Source organism: Equus przewalskii, chromosome 10, assembly GCF_037783145.1.
Source record: "Equus przewalskii isolate Varuska chromosome 10, EquPr2, whole genome shotgun sequence".
Lineage (NCBI taxonomy): Eukaryota > Metazoa > Chordata > Mammalia > Perissodactyla > Equidae > Equus > Equus przewalskii.
This window is the reverse complement of record NC_091840.1, coordinates 30,035,286-30,049,835: the sequence shown is the minus strand read 5'-3', so window position 1 is coordinate 30,049,835 and position 14,550 is coordinate 30,035,286. Positions and strand designations below refer to the sequence as shown.

The 14,550-nt window shown below is 44.0% G+C and overlaps 1 long non-coding RNA gene across 1 annotated transcript in view; it reads left to right on the top strand.

The window, feature by feature from the left end:
* The window catches only part of LOC139073917 (uncharacterized), a 30,868-nt gene that overhangs the window by 14,675 nt on the left and 1,643 nt on the right, over positions 1 to 14,550 (top strand). The window contains exon 2 of the long non-coding RNA XR_011523099.1: positions 14,351 to 14,445. This is a non-coding gene — a long non-coding RNA (uncharacterized lncRNA). The remainder of the gene's footprint in view (positions 1 to 14,350; positions 14,446 to 14,550) is intronic.

Below are 14,550 nucleotides of genomic sequence, written 5' to 3'. Positions count from 1 at the left end.
TTGGGTGTGAGATGATGAGGGCCTGCCTTAAGATAGGAGCTTCAGGAATGGAGTAATTAGAGTGATAATAAGGAAGGTTAATTTAGAGCATGCGGCAGAATCACCTAGAAGACTTGTTAAAACACCGATGGCTGGGTCCCACCCTGAAAGGTACTGATTCAGGAGAACGAGGGTGGCGTCCAAGCACTTTGATTTCTAACTAGTTTCCAGATGCTGCTGTGGCTGATGATCTGGAGACCTTACTTTGAGAACCTCCCCTCTGCAGGACTTGGCCACCAGTAGGATGTGTGAAGAGAGGGAGAGGGAGAAGTCTACAAGGGTTTGCAGGTTCCCCCCGTGGCTCTCTGGGTAGACAAGGACCAGAAGAGAGAAGCTGGTTTGGAACAAACTGGGATGGGTTCAGTTTTGGATATACTGAATTTGAGGTCCCCTGGGAACCCCCAGGAGGAGATATCTAATTGGATAGTTGGATAAATTTGGGTCTGGAACTCAGGAAAGAGTAATTAAGTAAAGAGTAATTAAATATTTGGAAGTCATCAGAATAGAGTTGGCAGTTAAAGCCCTAAGTGTGAGTGAGATTGCCCAGAGAGACAGTGGGGAAGGAGAAGAGATGAGACCAAGGGTAGATGCCCGTAGCTAAAAGTATGTTTTGGCCCAAATCATCAGTGTTCAAGACAAATAAGATAGGCATGAATTTCCACTTGTCATTTTTAACCATACGCCTCTGTGTTTGATAACAGTGACCCAGGCTTAGGTAATAGTTTCATAGGACTTTAAAATCCTCCTTAAGATTCTAATCAAAGATCAGCTATGACATGACAGAATTTAAAACCTTTATTTATAAATTTGATCATTAATAAAATAGTCTTGGCCAAATAGCAGAACCTTCCTAAACTTTAATTTCTTTGTCTATAAAATTGGGATGCTGAAAACTCTGTCACAGAATTTCTGGAAAAGTGGGGATAATGTGTGCAAGCGCAGTACCTGGCTGACACACAGGAGCATCTCAATAAGAGTGACTATCATTATTGCCGTGAGACCACTTTCTAGGTGAGGCTGCTTCGATAAACCTATGGGATTGAGGCCAAGGAAAGACTCACTCTGCTTGGAATTCTGCCCAGTGCAAAGAGAGTAATTCAGAGTCAACAACAGCAATAATGATTTCAGTATTCTAATAGTTGTAATTTTAGAATTCAAAGGGGAAAAAACCCACCACTCTTTAGAGCAATGTGTGTTTTCCATTGTTTCATTGTGTTTTTATAACAATTGACATGGAAGGAAAATAGCCTTCCTCTGTGCTAGGCAGGCTGGATATATTATTTCATTTAATTTATCAATGTAATATCTTTAAATAAGGACCCAGTGAATGGCTCTAAGTGTTTCTTAGCAAGAGAGAGGAGGAGCCGGGTCCCTGTGGTCCCAACAAATGCCATTGCTGAGGCAATCAAAAGCAGGGTCATTGCAGGTGGCTTATTGTCATGCACTCAGAGCAGCAGGTAGCTGGCCACAGTTCTGACTCAACTGATGGGCAGGCCAGACCTGTGTAGACAAGCACAGCCTTTCTTTTGGTCATTTAAACCATTTTCTCCATCACCCACTCCTGTTCTCGTTTTCTTTGGGAGCCTCAGCACCTCCTTTGATTTGCTTGCTCTTTTCCCCCAAACAAAACCCTTCTCCACCCGAGAGAGAAAGTCCTCCTCATGTTACCTTTAATCTGAATATCGCTTTCAGTATCTTCACCCGAGAGCCTGATCGCCTGATCGAGGCCAGTGGCTTTGACTGAGGTGTGGTCTGGAAAGAAGTAAAACTGAATTTGTGGGGCTTGGCTGACACCTCTCCTAGTCCTCCTTGTTCTTTTCTTTCCAGAGAATTCTCACCTCTCCCCAGGTCTGGTGTGCTAATGAAATAGATACTCTTCTTTGTTTCTGCTGGGCACAGAACAAGGCCCAAATGCATTTCCTAATGGTTTGTTTTCCAGCTGAGCTGAGCAGAATCAAAGCCACAAACCCTCAACAAGGGTGCAAGATGTCTAGAAGAACAGAGGAAGCCATTTAAAATGCTCAAAAAATAAAATGAAATAAAATCAGAGACCAGTGGGATTCTCTGTAGTTATTTTATTGAGTAGGAGATTATTTTCATATACATATAAATGTATATCATTAACAAATTATGTTACAAGAAGTTATTTACCAATCTGCATTTCTAGTGCTTTTTTTAAAAAAAAATAAAAGCATATCTACCTATCCCCTCATCTAACCAACCCCTCACTCCTTACCCACCTCCCAACCCCTACCCTCTGCTGCCAAAAACTTCTTCTGAGTGGTCAGCAAGCTCATCTATATCCTCAAATACTTCTGAGTATTTCCTATACCTCTTTGCCTTAGTTGAAACCCAAGATTACTGGTGTGCCCCCTTATTCTCCCACTGCTTGGGGTCCCATGGTATGATAATGGTCCTTCTTGTTCGCCATTGCTACTTCCAGACAATTATTCCCCTACCCACTTATTAAAACAAAAACACACACCAACAACAACAAACCCAGCTACTTTGGAGCTCCTGCTACCCTACATTACCTCTCTCTCCCCTCCCTCAGTTGTCATTTTCCCTCATTCACTAGAGATTTTAGGACCTGATCTTAGGACCATGGTCTTTGTCTCTTGCAATCCATGCCATCGAACTTAATAACTTCTACATGCAAGTCAGGGGCTCGCCCAACGCCTTGTGTATCAACTCACTGACCTTCTCAACTGCACCTCAGCCCACACGCCCATGATCCCACCCTAGACATTGTCTCCCAAAACCTGCACCCCTTTCCAAATCATGATGTTGCAAATCCAGTTTTTAGACCACATCTTTTTATCTTGCTAGGAATTCTTCAGCCTCATGGATGCTTCCGATCTGTTAATCCAATGACTTATTTTCTTCTTTGGTTCATCTGCCTTCTCTTGACATCACTTACATCTTTATGACTTATAAGTTCATGATTTATCAATGTCATCACTTCCCTGCCACTATCTTTAACTATTTTACCCTTCTCTCCTTTCATCACACTCACCTCACAAATTGAACAGTTTCTATTCCAGCACCTCTGGGACTGGCTATAGAAAGCCACAAAGTGGAGCCAATTGTCACTTTAAATAAATAACTCACTTGAAATGGCTACATCGTGATGTCTAGGATTCCTTCTCTGTCTCTCTGGGCAACTTCATCTCCTATTCTCTCCCGCAAGATTTTCACACTTTTCCATCATTCCTCAAATTTCCTATTCTTATCTCCTATCTTTTAGTTTATGGTTTAATTAAAAGCCATCATACGGAAGTGCTACTGTCTTCCCCTGACCTATTCAGGAAATCTGCTTGTGTCTGCATCAATCTTTTCTCCCACTGCTAGTTCCGTGGAGCAAGTGTCCTCTTCCTCCTCTGAAGGGCCAATGTCCTAATGTGCACTGGGTTTTACTCTCTCTATTGCACGTCATTAATTGCTCCTTCTTAACTGCATCAATCCCGTCTACACACAAACATGGTGCAAGAGCTCCTATCTTAAAAACTTTATAAACTAGCGAAACTACTCTGATGATCCCACATCCCTCTAGAGAGCCACTCCATCCTCTTTACTCCTGATGCTTGCTTCAAACAAGTTGCCTAACTCCACTTCTCTTCACATTCACTTTCCCCCTTCACTCTTGTACCCATTCTGATCTGGTTTCTCCCTGCAATACTCCAAATTGGCTCCTCTCAAAGTGACCGATGACCTCTGTCGTCACCCTACTCTGATTGCTCCTGAGCAGGTGCAGCCATAGCACAGCCTTCCTGACACCCAGAGTTGACTGTGATCAAAGGAGAGTTCTTTTTGGCTTTTTTTCTTTCTCTGGTTTTCTCTATTAAACTTCTGTCTGCTCTGCGATTTTGTTTGCATCATGCAGATGCCAGCCTCCTTTGTACTCCACAAAGATCACCATTATTTTCAACCATGCTCTTGGGCATGGAGTTCTCCACTCTTTGTTCCAACTAAATCAGTCCCGTCAAGCAGAGCTGGGGAGCTTTTCATCCTTATGGCGCATCTTTCCCACTAGGCAGAATCTCTCTCTCTACCACTGCACTGGAGCTGGGTCTGAGACATACTTTTCCTAGAGGGACATCTCTGCCTTACAAGTGGGTACTGGGGGAAGTGGATGTGGGAAACCCCTTGTCTTCTCAGCTTGCCCCTCCCAGCATGGAGTTTCTCCCTGCAAGTGAACTGGGGTGTGGGAAATCAGGGCCCCAGGATCACGGACTTGCCATGCCTGGAGTAGAGCTTGTATCCTACAAGTGAGGGCTAGATGAAGAAAGGGACACCTGGTCCTCTTAGCGTGCGTATCTGGAATAGAACTTCTGCAAAATGAGACTGGAGGCTGAGAAACCCAGCTTCCCACCTCTTTGGAGTCAAACCACAGCCACAGACTGGAATCTCAGGAGAGATGGAGCCCCTTGGCTGCACATGCCCTGGGTAGAGCTTGTGTGACATGGAGCTAGTGGGGAGGTTGATGAAGGAGAGCATGGCTCGAACACTGCAGGCCTTTGCTCTTTGTATTTAGATTTTGTGGATTTTCTTGAATGAATATTTCTCTTTTGCTGTATGCCCTTAGAACACTTTCCAGAGACTTTAAATGGTGGATATTTGAAATAATATTTTCAGTTAACTTGTTACTTTGCTGGGGAGAAAGTCTACCAAGCTTGCTACTCCATCATTTCAGAAGTTCCATCTCTTAATTCATCTTTATATACCCACTATAATGTCTCTTAGCATGGTAGCATAGGGGTTAAAAGCACAAGCTCCAGTCTAACCAGCTTGGATTCAATTCTCTATTCTGCCACTTGTTAGCTATGTTACTTAGAACAAGTTATTAAACTAATAGCAGCTACCTCAGAGGATTATAGTAAGGCTAAATGAGTTAATCCGTGGAAAATACCTACCCAGCATGATATTTGGCTCAGAGTTAGGCACCCACTAATGATAGCTCTCATGTTCATCTGGTTAACCGCTTCATGGTGACAGATCGCCACAATGGGACACCAGGAGCCAGGTGTAATGATGAAGCACTCAAGGGATTCAATTAGGTCATCCCAACCAGAAGTAGGCATTTTTCCAGACAACAGAAGATGGAAGTTGAAGGCACTTTCTAAACATCACCATACCACAGTCCACATAAGACAGAAATTCAGGACCTTTCCTAAACATCACTAGATCGTTTTCCCAATGGGAAGCTTAGCTATGCACATGGAAGTATGCTGTGAAGAGGAATATCTCATTTGATTTGCAAGCTACTATTTCTGTGTGCAAGGTAGTGTTCTAGGAGTCGGGAGGATGCAAAGGCTCCCTTAAGGAACAATCAAATATAGTAAGTTGGTATTTACTTATTGAGTGCTTGCCATACACTAAGGATTCTAAATAGCATAAGGGATCATCCCCTTCCTTTCCTTCAGATGGAACAGGGCCCCAGAGGCTCGGCTGAGGATTTGACCTTTGTTCAGAGGATGATGAAAACGCAACAGATATTCTGGAGCAAGGAGGAGGTAACTTAATGAAGAAGGCACTTAGCATGATGTATTTAGAGTGGAGTGCAGGAAAGAAGAGCGGCGAAAGTCAGGGATGCCCCTGGCAATGTTGCAATAGACCAGTGAGAAGCCAAACTTCGTTAAAGCAAAAACTCTTAATAAGGCTAAATTTTAATAGAAACTCCAATAGTTAGGAGAAATAAAATGAAGCTGTTATTCTGGCTGAAACAGGACTATGGAACCTGGGTCTTCACCTGTTAGGCTTCTTTCTCACCTCTCTACAGCCCCCGAAATGATGAACTGGCTACAGCCTTTAAAAAGTGAATTAGGGGCCGGCCCGGTGGTGCAGCGGTTAAGTGCGCATGTTCTGCTAAGTGCACACGTCCTGCTTCTCGCGGCCCGGGGTTCGCTGGTTCGGATCCCGGGTGCAGACATGGCACCACTTGGCAAGCCATACTGTGGCAGGCATCCCACATATAAAGTAGAGGAAGATGGGCACGGATGTTAGCTCAGGGCCAGTCTTCCCCAGCAAAAAGAGAAGGACTGGCAGTAGTTAGCTCAGGGCTAGTCTTCCTCAAAAAAAAAAAAAAAAAATTAAATGTTGGAAGAACCTTAGATGTGTCTCTATGTAATACAATTTGAAAAACACTGCAATGGTCCAAACAATCAAGTGAATGGATGAAGACTCAGGATAAAGGATAACTGCAAGGATGAAGAAAATGGGCCAGCCCAATGACCCAGTACCTTACACCTGCTGCCCCCGGGCATCCCCGCTCCATCACAGCTGCATCCTATGCACTTTGCCTCCTTCCTCCTTGTGCCGTTTCTTCTGCTTCCTTCGCATTCTGTCCACTGGCTCGCACTAGCACAGGTCCAGGGTCTGAGCCTAATCTATGACATTAATCTTGGTTCTCATCCTTGGTTATAATTCACATTTTCCTCTCACTTCCCAGAGACAATCCAGCTTGATACAGCCCTGTAAATGGGAGGCTTAGCATGGACCTAGGAGGCCACTCTTTTTGCCAGGACTTTCTAGCTCCTGTGAAAATTAAGAAAGAAGAATGAAGAGGATCTACAACTGATTGTATATGGAGGCAGAACTAATAAAGGAAGGGAAAAAAGAAAGGGTTATTGTTAAGCTAATATTTATTAAGTGGCGTCTATGTACCAGGCACATTGCTAAGATTATATATACATCCGCAATATATATAATCTATTTATATTTGTGTTTATATATAAACATAAATATATATATAAGTATAACTATATTTACATATGGGAGGCAGATAGGAATCGGACAAGCTTAAATGCCACGAAACACACTGTTTTTGCTGAGATTCAGCTATTTTTCCTCTGATGGTTGCAAGACTTTAGTTAATTTCCAGAGTTCTGAAATGTTGATTCTGATGATTTTTGTCAGTGTGCTCGTTGCTGTTATGGAAGTGGATTTTCAGAAGCCCTTACTCTGCCAGGGTGGAAGTTGCAGCCCCGGTCCCTGTGCTTCCTAAGCCACTGGGTCCCGTTGCTCCCCTCATCCTTGGCTTGTGGTCAGCATAACCCTGAGTCTTTCATCCTGAACTGCTGGCTACTCCTTCTGGTATTTGAGTGTTTTAAAGCAGGTTTAAGACTTCTCATTTTCACTAATTATATTTCATTTTCTTAATTTTTGTTGTTCTTCCAAGATGTCAAATAACTTTGAATCCTGGCTTCAGTAGTATGCTTTTTTCAGTTTCACTTCAGTCATGGACAAAATTACTGGCCCAAGTCAGAGCACAGACTAGCCTTTTGGTGCTCCACTGGGGTACCCCTTCAAGGGGGACATTTACTCCATTAACTAGTTTTGGAGTCTTTATCTGTTTCCATACTGTGTCTCTAGCATTACAAAATCTACTAGTAAGACAACTTTTTCTAAAAAGGAAAGTTGGTTAATTTTACATGATTTATTCATAGTGAATTTTTCCAACTCATTATTTTGTTTCTAAAGAATTTTATACTTAGCAAAGTAGCAAGGATCCATCATTGCCCTTTTTTGAAAATTGAGGCAATATTGGTCTGTAATCACATTTCTAGCCTCCTTTCACCTCTTCGTACATTTCTCAAAGGACAATAAGAATTGTGTGGGAATTAATCTGCAACCTTAGCAGTCTTGTCCCTGGCTGGGCCAGGAAAAGCGTGGTCTGGGGACAACCAGCTCAAGTGTGGGGGCTGGTTCCCATATGGGCAGCCTGGGCAGCTAATAGACAGCTTTAGGTGTGGTGTGGGAAATCATCAATAGCAGAGTTTCAAACTGTGCTCATAGGGCTGTGATGTGGTCCAGGGCTGGCTTTTTTTGGAAATCATGAGAGCAGCTAGTCCATGATTAGTGGACGAGGAAAGAGAATGCAGCATTCCCCACTCCCCAGGAGAGAGGGCTGGTGAGAGTAATAAAGGACATTAAGGCCAAGCTAAGCAGACTGAAATTCAGAGCTTGGGCCTCAGACACAGTCTGCAGGGCAGGAATCCCTGTCTGTGAACCAGGCCAACTGCAAGTGGGCACAGAAGACACCAGACCTGCTAGTACCCACTGCTGACATGTGTCCTACCTGTTTCATGAGTGGTTCAAGATGGGGTGTGGAGCATCTGTGATTCCAGCTGTGAGGGGCTGGAGAACGCAGGAGCTATCAAGAAATATCACTTTTGAGAGTTTTCAGAATAAGTGGAAATAAAGAGTGAGGCATGCTAAACAGGCTGTGACCAACTCTCTTGGCAAGTAATTAATACTTTGAGTTTCAAGTTTCTCATTTATAAATTAAAGATAGTAATATCTCTCCTGCAGGATTGGTTTGAAAGAAAGAAATGTGCATTAAGCGCTCAACAAGAGACCTATGCACTGTACCTTGGGGAATTTCATTTTGTATGTTGCTTTCTTTCTCAGAGCAGTTTCCCACCTTTACTGCCAGATGGCGCCCATGAGCAGCACTGCCCTTTCCAAAGGCTTTTATTTCCACCCTTTGGGCTCTAGGTAGCTATCTTTCTCTCCGCCAGTGCTCAGGCTGGCATTTAAAATCCAGTATTGCACACAGACTTTGTGTTTCTGATCCATCTGCTCCATGAAGAACTGTGAAACTCAGAAATACCTACTTCTAGCCAGACACCCATTTCTCCAATAGAATATGTCAGTGGATAAGCCTTTATGATATTACCGGGGAGCTGGGCATTCAAAAGAAGCCAAATGACACTTAATTAGGAATCTGGTTTTTGTATGCTTATCTCTATTATCAATTTGAGAATCTTGAAAGAGGGTAGAGATTCGAAGTTCAGGCCATGTGGATTTGAATCCCAGTATACTGAGCAAACTTGGACTATTGGTTCTCTCTCAATCTCGCTTTCTTCATCTACAAAACTGTTTTAATAATAGTAGCTTCTTCATAGGATTATTGTGAGGATAAATGAGATGATACATGAGGGACACTCAGCATAAACCCAGGTACATAGTAAGCACCCGCTAAGTATGAGCAATTATGACTGTCAAGAGCAGGAGCTTTGAAGTCAGACAAATATAGATTTGACTCCTAGCTCTTTGATTTAAAAGTTGCATGATCTTGAATAAGTTATGTAAACCCTCTGAGCTCCACTTGCCTTGAAAGTTGCGAGATTATTAGGAAAATTACAGAGATGTATATATAATACCTTTTAGTTTTTATGTGTATCAGGACCCATTCAGATAGGATTTGAGTTTACCACTCCAAACAAAAATTAGCCCAATGACTTTTATTTTAAGAAGGTAATAAAAAAAAATCAGGGTGAAACAAAAGCAAGGAGAGGAAAAACAAGAGATAAGGTAAGAATCTTAAATCACATCACAAGAGTCTGTATCCTTGCTAGTGATGGGTCATAAATTTGGCTTTGAGTTTCTTAGCATGCAAGACAATAAAGAAAGGAAATATGGGTAGTTAAATGATTCAGAGTACCAAGATAAATGCGGGGGAGTTCTGAAGAAGAAACCCAGCTCTTCCTAGCTCTGAGACTTAAGAGACTGTGTGTGGCACATGGTGGATACACCATAGATGGATAAATGTTAGCCGTCCTCATCTTCCAGCAGAGGCAAGAGTGAGTCTAGGCATAAAAGCAACATGGAAAAGGTAACTTTTGAGCTGAGTAAGACTGAATACAAATCTGCCAGGTGCCTGGAGAGCTGGAGAAGGGAGTCCGTCGATAAAGGGAGAGGGTGACAGTGTGATCATCTCCATCCGTCAGGCGACCTTAAAGCCAGGACTCACGTGGTCTTGCACGAGTTGGAAATGAAGCTGCCCTCAGACTAAAAGGCATGGAGCCTTGTGGTCTGAGGAGGCTGGAGGGAGAGGTGGCTTGGGAGCATTGTCCACACAGCTGCTCTGGTTTCGTCTCTCCCTACTGGACATCTGGTGTTTAATGACAATCCTCAGAGAGAAGTTAGTTGTCTTTCTTTTGAGTGTGTTTTGTTTTGTTCTGTTTTCCCGAGGACCCGGCCTTATGGCTCTTAAAGGAAGAAAGGATTAGAATGGTAACAGAGAATGTTACTTTTTTCCTCTAGGTCGTCTCAGCCATTACAACCAGTGCTGGAGGCTTCTATGGCATAACTGATTGAGAAAGTGTTTTTAGACTGTAAAGACCCATAGAATTGTTAGGGAATTCTGTTCTTATTCCTTCTCTTCTCACAGCACACTCTGCTTTCTCCCTCTCCCTTCTTCATTTCTTCTAATACATCCTCCCTCCCTCTCTCTCTCTCTCCCTCTCCGGAAGCGGGAGGGAGTGGGATAAACCTGGCAGAAATCTGTTCTGTGTGTCTTTCTGCTTGGGCCACGCACAGGGGGCAGCCTCTGAGGAGCATCCGAGTCCCCGCCTGCCCTCTGGACTCTGTCCTAAATCAACCTCTGTGCAAAGACAGAGCTTTGCTGCTTCCAGGTATTTGTGCCCGAGGTTGAAAATGAGCTAATTAGTGACTACAGTTAGGTTGGATTCCTGCATGCACACACTCTGGTATCATTGCCTTGCTCTGGAGACAGTTGAGAAGTCACTCATTTTCAGGACTTCCATACCCTGTGGGCTCTTTCTGGCCTGCGGGGATAGGCATGGCGTGATCACTGCAGCCCAGGGTGGTGGCTTATTATCTCTGTGATCATATTTTCTAAGAACTCTCCACAGGGCGGGTTCTTGGTATGGTTCTGATTGTTCTCTGCACCTTCCGTGTGACGTCTGTGGCAGAGTCTGTGTTTTAGCCTGCTCTGCTCAGGCATGGTGGAAGGGGTACAGGATGGGGAAGTTAAGAATCTGAGTTCCAGGTATGACTGTCACAGACAAGTTTGGTGGCTTTGGATAAGTCACTTCTGTTTTCTGGTCCTCAATTTTCCCATCCATAAAAAAAAATTTTGTATATTAAAAAAATTTTTTTATACGTGGATTTTTCTGGGGAAAGGGTCCATAGCTGTCATTATTTTCTCAAAAGGGTCTGTGACCAAAAAAGGTTAAGGATCCCTCGCCTTGTTGATTTATAAATTCTTATAATTTAACAGAGCTATTCTTTGGTTCTATGCTTCTAGGAATGTCATACATCTAACTGTTCATTAAGTTTTTGACGACTGCCTACTGTATACCAGGTCTTCGGATATGGTCCAAGGATGCAAAAGTAAATAAAACACCCTCCAAGGGGACCACGCTCTCATGGGGGAGACAGACCCACACAGAATTATAATAAGATGTTTGAAATGTAGTGATGGAGATATACACAGTGCATTTGAGGCACACAGAATAGCTGCCAAGTGTTTGTAACCTCTTGTCCTCACCTCAGAGGGGAATGAACTGCTGAAAAAGGAGAGGGGGCTTTTAAGGGCTTCCCTTTAGGTTTACAAAGTGGACAGCATGTCCCTAGCCAGTCATTCTGAAGGCCGCAGGCTCCCGCTGACCCTCTTCTTCCCAGCACTCATCACACAGGGTCTCTCTCCTTGTGCGGCCAGCAAGTTCGTTGAGCTTAAGTGGAAACAGATCTCCTCTTTCCTGGATGTCACTGCTACTGCGTCATCCTCAGACCACCGCCTTCTGGGCAAGAAGCAGCCTGCCCTGCAGGAGCCCCGGGACCCTGCCAGCCCTTCTTTTCCTGCCCTTCCTGGGTTCATTGGACCCTTTCACATCCCAGACTCCAGGCCAATGAGCCTTAGAGAGGCTGATGCGTGCGTTATCACACCTGCATGTTATTCTTGCTCTGGGGTAGACCAGCAGTTCCCGGTTCCCTATGGCTCTACAACAAGTACTATTAAATGGGGAATTCACTTAAAAAAAGAAAAGCAGGAGAATTTATATTGGCCTATGGCGGGCCAGATGGGAAGATGCTACAGGAATCCCAGGTTCTAGTCCCAGTTCTTTTACTTACCACCTGGGTCCAAGCCTTTCCGTCGCATTGCTCCCCCGTGGACCAGGCTACCGTCACCTCTATAGCCCTCAATGGTTCCACTTAACTTCCACATACACCTCACTAAAATTCATTCTCCATATGGCAGCTGGAGGGACCTTTTCAAAATGTAAATCAGAACATGCCACTCCCACCTAAAACTTTCCAAATGCTTTCACTGCACTTAGAATAAAATCCAAACACCTCACCTTCCATGATCTGGCATCGGCCTACCTCTCTAGCCCTATCCTGGACCTCTCTCTTCCTCCTCACTCACTAAGCTCACTGACCTTCTGTCTCTGCATCACAGTAATGTCAGTTCTGCCTCAGGGCCTTTGTACTTGCTGTTTTGCGGCCTGAACTGCTCTTCCCCCCATCTAGGCATGACTGCTTCCTCTTATGATTCAGATCTCAGCTTAAAAGGCACTTTTTGTGAGAGATCTTCCCTGAGTATCTCATCTAAACCGCCCCTCACCACCACTATCACAGCTTTTTCACCCTGCTTTCTTATATTCTCTTTATAGTGTTCATAGTAATCTGAAATTGGCTTATTTATTTGTTTGTTGTCTGTCTCCCATGCCTCACTAATGAACCTTGTCTGTCCCATTCACTATTGCATTCCCAGTATCTAGCACAGGGTCTGGCCCATAATAGATAATCAAATATTTGTGGATGATTGAATGAGTGATGATGGTAAAGTCATTTAATATATTTGAGCCCCAAATCCCCAGCTATGCACCTGATCTTTTGTGATCCTTAGAAAACTCTCTGAGGTAGATATTACTATCGTAGCCACTTTCCAGTGAGGAAATAGGTCAGATGAGTTAAATAATTTGCCTAAAATCATAATTGTGGCCCAAAAGTTTATCCCCTTTGAGATACCAATAAAGATTTGGGGAAAATTGGCAAGGGGGAAAAATTCTCTCCATTCTGCCAAATTTTGAATCCCGCCCAAAAGTTACCCATTCATTGGAGAATGGAACACTATGCTACTTACCTGGTCCACCCAACAACAAGGTCTGTGGCCAGGACTCAGCCCAGTGGAGTGATAGACCCTCTTTCCATACATAATTCTTCTGCATATGATCCATTCTGAGCACATCCACTACGTTCAGTCATTCATTTATTTATGTATCAATTCATCACGTCTGTACTGGGACAGGTAATGGCAGGTCCAGGGAGGAAGCCCTGATTTATGCTAAGAGTCTGTCCCTGCTCTCCCCTAGAAATGGATAGTACCCAATAGGGTCTATTGATCAAATTCTAATTCTTTTGACTAAATAAGGTAATGCATATAAAAACCTTATTAGCCAGGGTTCTGGCATGGAATAGGCACTCAAGGAATGTTAGTAATAATGAAGATGATGATGATGATGATGATAGTCGTGGTGATGATGATGATGTTAGAACCTGAGCCTCCTTTCTCAGCCAGGCTGCCTAGAAGAGGAGAAAGAGACTAAAAATGCCCTGGGGTTTTTTTCCCTTCCAGATCCATTCCATTAAAAACTCCAGCACACATGACTCCCATTGCCTTTTCTTTAAATCCACAGCCTGTACACACAACCGAAAGCAATAAGCCTGATTTAAATGCTGTGTCTTTCCTAATTAAAATCCATCGGGAAGGGGATGCCAGAGTTATTTTAGTCCATGTGGCAAGGAAGTTCCATTATATTCATCCATGCTTCCAGACAGAGTCCAAGGGGAGATGTGTGCGTGTGTATATAATGGAAGTTTGGGGGGTGCCACCAAGAGTGAATAATTGGCTCTGAACAGGTTGACGGATCTGAGTTTTCAAAGGGAGGTGTTGATGGGGCCTTTGGGAATTGCTTCCTGAGGTGCCTCAGGCTGGTGAACAACGCTGAAGTCTGCCCTGGCCCTTTAGGTGGTTCTAAAGAAACCCACTGGAATGGCTTTTTCATGAGATGCTGTCCCAGCTCTCCCCGCGGAGGCTCCACATGCTTGGCGGCTCTCCTTGGAAACACCGCTTGCCAGAGCAGCTGTGTCAGCTGGCTTCCCCAGAAAAGACGGGAAAGCAAGCAGGGAGCCCTATGCTCACCCAAGAGCCTCTTTCTAGGGGACAGCTCCCAAGAGCAAACCACACAGGAAACCAAATCTAGATAGAGAGGAGACGACAACGGAAACACAAGGAGGAAAGGAAGAGAAGGCAGGGAGCTTTAAAAGGTTTACGAGACATTCTCTCCAAGGGCAGTCTTGCTTTGCAAGGGCAGGAGTCTGTCTCTGCGTGGGAGGACAGTTGGCTGAAGTATGAAGACAGTTTGGGGCGTGCTTTTAATTTTCGGTGGATTCTTCTCTCCCATCACCTGGCCCCGAGCCCTCGCTCTAACTGCTAATATTTTTTAAATACCTCTCAATGTATTTTCTCTTATTGATGAATCTGTTTCTTTCCCAGCAGCCTTTCAGCCGTATTGGCACTGGGAAGGAGACGAGGAGGATATGATGTTAAGGGACCTCCACGCCCAGCAGGAAAGGGGAGGAAAAGCATTTAAGGTTTGAGATGGGGGTGTTTCTGCTCCCCAAATCAAAGTCACACCCAGGTTTGTTGGAGGTTAGGAGGGGAGGAACAATGTTTAGCAGGGGTTCAGGAACACCCAG